This window comes from Silene latifolia, chromosome 7 (genome assembly GCF_048544455.1).
Source record: "Silene latifolia isolate original U9 population chromosome 7, ASM4854445v1, whole genome shotgun sequence".
NCBI lineage: Eukaryota > Viridiplantae > Streptophyta > Magnoliopsida > Caryophyllales > Caryophyllaceae > Silene > Silene latifolia.
Window position 1 is genome coordinate 9,193,629 of NC_133532.1, and position 6,978 is coordinate 9,200,606.

Sequence of the window (6,978 nt, forward strand, 5' to 3'; positions counted from 1 at the left end):
GAATGTAGTACTTTGTAGTAGTTGAAGTTGTTCAAAAATATAAGAGAAATGACACTTTATGAGTGAAACTTTGAGAGCAACTAATTGAGAAGGACTAGTCAAAAAGCAACAAGAAATAATGAACAACATCAACGACTCAACGTACTAAATGACTGTCAAACAAAATAACAAAGAAAACCTCAACTAATAATTGAGAGTAAGTGAGTAACTCCAGCTATATAAGTGTCTTCACTCTCTACTCTCATAACCCAACTCACTCATACTTTACTTCACTATTGTATTTCTGATGAACAAACCTTGTGAGATTTGTGGCGCAATTGGTTTTGGAGAATCAATCATAGTTTGCCACAAATGCAATAACACTCATGAACATTGGTATGGCTTCTTATCTCGTAATTTATTTTCGCAGTATATATTTTACTCATCTTAGTACATTTTGCACAAGTCTTTCCATTATCATACCCCTAACCAGGGGCGGAACCAGGAATTGAATTCACCCAGGGCTAAATTTTAAAATTTTATAAATCGATAAGAATATTTTTTCCCGAGATTTGAAATATAAAGTAAAATATAACATATGATCAGCCGATAGTTTCTAAAAGTATTAACGAGTTAAAATTTAACGTGTCACTTTCGAAATCTTTGAGCCAAAAAAATAACTACTGTTTACAAGCTATTATTTTGTAATGATATTATACTATTTATATTGAATGAAGCTAATTTATAATTGCTCTAACTATTTTAACGACAAATTATTTAAATTGAACCTTTAAAAGATTTTAGCAAAATACATTTAAATTGTTGTACTCATACAATGGTAAGTTATGGAAGCCTTTGCACAAATTTTATTTAAACATATTTTATAGCTTAAACTTGAAATCTCAGTATATTGAATGTTCATTCCCTTATAGGTATTGTATAAAGAAAGTGCCTAAAGATGGTGAAGAGTGGGTTTGTGAAGAATGCAAACTAAAAGGTATCTGTATTTCGATCATCTCTACCCTCTTGGACTTAAGTCACTCCGTTTGAGTTTAGTTCAATGAAGTTCAGATCTAAGTTCAGAAAAGTTTAGATGTTATCTTTATTCCATCTTTTGTAACATAAAAGAAAGCGGATCTTTAGCTTCATTAAAGAAGGAAACTGATGTGGAACTCGAGCTAAATTGGCTAATTTTGTTAATGGTATTTTTATCGTATAAGAGGTCAGGGGCGAAGCCATGATTTTATGTTTGAGGTAGCGAATATCGTCTTGAGTCGTTGCGTATGCATTGCGACATTTGAAGCCCTATGAAGATAATTGTCCAACACATGATTTAGAGTTGGGATCCGTAGTCTTTGCCTTGAAAATTTGGAGGCACTACTTGTATATAGCGACCTTTAAGGTGTTATCCGATCACAAGAGTTTGAAATACACCTACACCCAAAAGGAGTTGAACATGAGACAAAGAAGATGGATTGAGCTCATTGGGGATTATGACATGGAAATAATATACCATGAAAGGAAAGCTAACATGGTGGCCGATGCCTTGAGTAGAAAGTCGGTGCACTCCTTGTGTACCGCCTTGTCCATGCTAAGATTAAAGGAGAAAGTGAAGAATATGGGCATTTATAAGATACGAAAAGGGGAGGCAATTAGATACTTAACATTAGAACCCGAATTGTACGATAAAATTCGGGAGAAGCAAGCAAGTGATGTCAAGATCCAAGAGTGGGAAGGAGTGTTAGAGAGACGTGAAACCTTAAGATTTGAGTTGCATGGGGACGGAAGCCTTATATTCAAAGGGAGGTGGTGCATACCAAATGATATATAGCTTAAGAAAAAAATCATGAATGAAGCTCACAACATACCTTACTCGGTGCACCCGGGTGGTGATAACTTGTACAAGGACCTTAAGGAGACTTTTTGGTGGTATAACATGAAGAGGGAAGTGGCGGAATTTGTGGCAAGATGCTTGAATTTCTAAAGAGTAAAAGGAGAACACAAGAGACCACAAGGGAAAGTTTAACCTCTAGAGGTGCCGGAGTGGAAGTGGAAATCGATATCTATGGATTTCATAGTGGTATTACCAAGGACTCAAAAGGGGAACAACATGTTTGGGTCATTGTGGATAGGTTAACCAAATCGGCGCATTTCATTGCAATGAAAGACACTTGGAGCAAGTGGGAATTAGCAAATGCACATTTCAAATATGCGGCCAACCTTCATGGATTTCCGAAAGACATTGTGTCGGACCGTGATTCGCGGTTTATTTCAAGGTTTTGGCAAGAGCTTCAAAGTTCTTTGGGTACTCAATTGAATATGAGTACAGCTTTCCACCCGACAACGGATGGACAAATGGAGAGAACCGTTCAAACCTTAGAAGACATGTTGAGAGCTTGCATCTTGGAATTTGGGGGCTCTTGGGAAGATAGGCTACATTTGATCGAATTTTAGTCACAGGAGAGCAAGTATCGAAATAATCAATACCTGCCTTTTGAGTGAACCCTCTTACCACTAATCTGGCTTTGAATCGTTCGATTGTGCCATCGGGTCTCATCTATTTCTTGAAGATCCACTTCTTAATTATTGGTTTGCTCTTTGGGCAAATCAGTAAATGTCCACGTCTGGTTTGAGGTGATAGAATTAAGCTCACTTTTGACAGTTTCTTTCCAAAACTCAGCATCTATTGACCTCATTGCTTCATCATAAGTTTTAGGATCATCATCTATCATAAAAGCTGAAACAATCTCATTGTTTATCAGTTAGCACAATCAGTCTCAGATAAGTATGACGTGACAAAGTCATCTCTAAAGGATTTTTCGACCCTAGGCCTTTTACTCCTTCGGGGTTCATCATGGGGCTCCTGTATATCACATATATCTTGCATATATTCACGAGACACAACAGTAACACGTGCATCAGGCAGACTAGGTATATGGGTATCAAGTTTCTTAAGGGGAAACACGTGCTCAAAAAATTCTGCATCTCTAGCCTCAGATATGGAACGGTGATCACGCAAAGACATAAATCTATAAGCAGCACTATTTTGAGCATAACCAATAAATACACAATCATAAGTCTTAGAACCAATGTTGGGTATCTTGAACTTTGGTAAACCCACCTTGTTCAAACAACCCCATACCTTAAGAAAACTCAGATTAGGGGGTAACCTTCCAAATCTCGTATGGAGTCTTTTTTAATTTTTTATGAGGCATTCGGTTAAGAATGTGACAAGCTGAAAGAACCGAGTCTCCCCCACATGTCATCAGGTAAGCCATAACTCAAAAGCATAGCATTCATCATTTCTTTCAAGATTCGATTTTTCCGATCAGCCACACCATTTTGTTGGGGTAAATGAGGGGCACTAGACTCATGAATAATACCATTTTTCTCACAGAAATTAACCAAGAAATTTGAGCCATACTCCCCGCCCCGGTCAGACCGAACACACTTAATAGTTTTACCAAGCTGCTTTTCGAATTCGGTCTTATACTTAATAAATATGTGTTCAGCCTCATCTTTGATCTTAAGCAGGTACACTCCAGTGTATCTAGAACAGTCATCAATAAAAGTTACGTAATAAAATTTACCCCCTTTAGTCTTAGTGTTCTTAAAGTCAGCTAGATCGGTATGGATTAAGTCGAGAAGATCAGATTGTCTAGCGGTGACGGGTTTGCATGGTTTCTTAGTGAACTTTGCTTCTACACAAATGGGATATTTAGCAAAATCGGTGTCATTATAAGAAGGGATAATTGACAGGCTTCTAAGTCTCTTAATTGAAGCAATATTCACAGTCGCAGTCTACCATGCCAACCATCCAAAGACTCAACGATGTAAGCAGAAGAAGAAGCTTTCTCATTCATAATAACGGGGTAAACATTCATAACAAAAAGAACATTACTAAGATATCCTTTCCCAACAAATTCCACCCCCTCCACCCACCCACCCACCCACACCCACACACACGGGAAATTACAATCTTGTCAGCCTAAAAAACAAGCTTCAAACCCGCTTTGTTAAGCAAGGCCCCAGACATGAGGTTGCAACGCAAGGTCGGGACATACAAAACATTACTAAGGGAGAGGGTCTTGCCAGAAGAGAGTCTGAGTAGAATCTTCCCTTTTCCGATCACGCCTGCGGTTGCAGACTTTCCCATGTACACAGACTCTCCATCGGCCACATCTTCAAACTCATGGAACTTCTCCTTGTTTGCACAAGGTGTCTAGAGGCCCCCGTGTCCAAAATCCACTCCGTAACATTTGCCCCCAAATTAGCTTCAACGACAACAGCAACAATTGTCATCTTTTTCTGCAAGATTGACCTGAGCAGCATTATGACCAGACTTATTTTTCGATCCATGGCGCTGAGGACACTTATAAGCTTTGTGTCCAGGTTTGCCACAAACATAGCAAACTAAATCAGGCTTCTAAACTTTGGAAACGGGTTTAACGAACTTGTTCTGGCTTGGCTTTTTGAATTGGCTCGGCCTATGAACCTGCTTGCCTTTTCCTTTGAACCTGTCTTTAGAAGAACCACCAGATTCAACAAGGCTAGCATTGTTATCAATAGAGGAGAGAGAATCTGGCTTATCATTGTTATTCGAAACAATGCACAAACAGAAGGAGAAAAGAAATACCAGACGAAGATGAAATATAAGCGATCAGAAAGTAAACCCGAATGTAGTGACGCGGATAAAGAACCGCTAACTTGAAAACTATTTGCCCGGATCGACCGTGGTGGCGATCAGCGATGACCGGTAGTCCCCAAGGATTACACTACTGCCGCCTTTTACACTCGCCCACTCGAATGTAAGAGACCTGGAACGAAATAATACTTTACCCAGAAATGAATGATTATGAGAGAAAGATTAGAAGGTGAAGAGTTGAGTTGTGTTTTCTGATAGCTGAAGTGAGGCCCTTATATAGCCAAGCAGAGGCGGTTAAGAGCAAAATCGTGCTCCCTGGAATGCAGCAGTCAACCGCACGAAACCAGGAGCAGAAGGCTCACCCACTAAACAGTCTTAATGCCTGAATCAATAACACACATGTGAGAATGAACTTAGACAGTTTATTCTCACAACACAACTGCACAAGAATCCGGCCCAAAAAGATAGGCTAAGCCCGCCGCAGGCGATTGCCAAATCCCGAATCCCGAATCCCGAATCCGGATCCGGGCCGGGCTCGGGCACGGGCACGGCGCGCGTGTGCGAGCTGAATTAAGCACCTCACAAACCTTTACAAAAGGCTCCCTTGACCCACTAGTGATAGTGTAAGGAGAGAGTACACTTATAAACACATAAATCACTCCACTCCTCACCAATGTGGGACAATTGGAAAAAACACTCTTGGCTAAAATAGCCCCTATTTCCAACAATCCCCCACTCGGGGCGTCCGAGACAGAAAAATAAATTCCTGGGTAAAGGAAGGATTGGATACTTAGGTATCAATATCTTTCGATTTGAATTGACACTTTAGTGAAATGAGGAAACAACTTAAGTACAGTTAGAGAATATCTTGCGATTTGAATTCCTAGCTGAGCTTCGGTCGATACTCCCCACAACACATATCATAACTTCGAAATTAAGATCGTTCCGCGTTCCTAAGTGCAACACGCTCTTTAGAGCTATGCATTTACCTCGCTACTAATAGATGTGTTCAGAAGACTTCTCATAATCTAATGATCGTTACACCTACGTAGGTGACTCAAGTGCTTCTCAATAGCACTTCTCACATGAGTCATTAAGGACCTAAGTCCAACCTGGTGTATGATCCATCAAGTGCGTCTCAAAGCACCACCATAAAGGCTATGAATCATACAACGCCATAGGAATAGAAGCTTTAGACCTAGTCAAGTCTCACTCTTGACCTAAGGACTTAAGCCCCATTCCCCTCGACGTATCAACGACTAGTCTCCTAGCCAGCCCTTTAGTAAAGGGATCAGCAAGATTGTTTTCGAACTTCACATAGTCCAAAGCAATCACTCCGTTGTCTTGGAGTTGTCTAACTGCAGCGTGCCTTATTCGAATGTGTCTCTTCTTTGAATTGTAGACACTATTCTTTGCAACACCAATAGCAGCCTGCGAGTCACAGTGTAGGGAGACCGGTGTTAGCCGTCCGCCCCACACTGGTATATCAGCTAAAAGGTTTCTCAACCATTCAGCCTCTTGTCCTGCCAACTCAAGAGCTATGAACTCAAATTCCATGGTAGAGCGTGCGATACAAGTCTGTTTAGAAGACTTCCACGATATAGCACCTCCACCCATGGTAAAGACATAACCACTAGTAGAACAGATCTCATCGTTACCTGCAACCCAGTTCGCATCACAATATCCCTCTAACACAGCAGGAAATTTACTATAATACAAACATAAGTCAACTGTTCCTTTTAGGTATTTTAGTAAACGACGAAGAGCATTCCAGTGTTCATTACTAGGGTTATGTGTATAACGACTCAGTCTACTAACTGCATAAGCAATATCTGGTCGAGTACAGTTCATTAAAAACATCACATTACCTAGGATTTTAGCATACTCTTCTTGGGAAACACTCTTGCCCAAGTTTTTACACAAGTGTACACTAGGATCATAGGGTGTTCTAGCAGGCACATCATCAAAGCAGTTAAACTTTCTCAACACTTTTTCAACATAATGAGATTGACTTAGACAGATTCCATTGGGGTTTCGGATGACCTTAACTCCTAGGATAACATCAGCTTCTCCTAAGTCCTTCATCTCAAAATGTGATGACAAAAAATCTTTGGTTCTAATTATGACCTCCAAATTATTACCAAATATTAACATGTCATCAACATATAGGCATATAATTACACAATCAGATCCCATCATTTTTTAATAAACACATGAATCAGAATTGTTAACCACATAGCCATTACTTATCAAAGTGTTGTTAAATTTCTCATACCACTGTTTAGATGCTTGTTTCAGTCCATAAAGAGACTTGTTCAGTTTACACACTTTACTCTCTTGACCCTCAATCACAA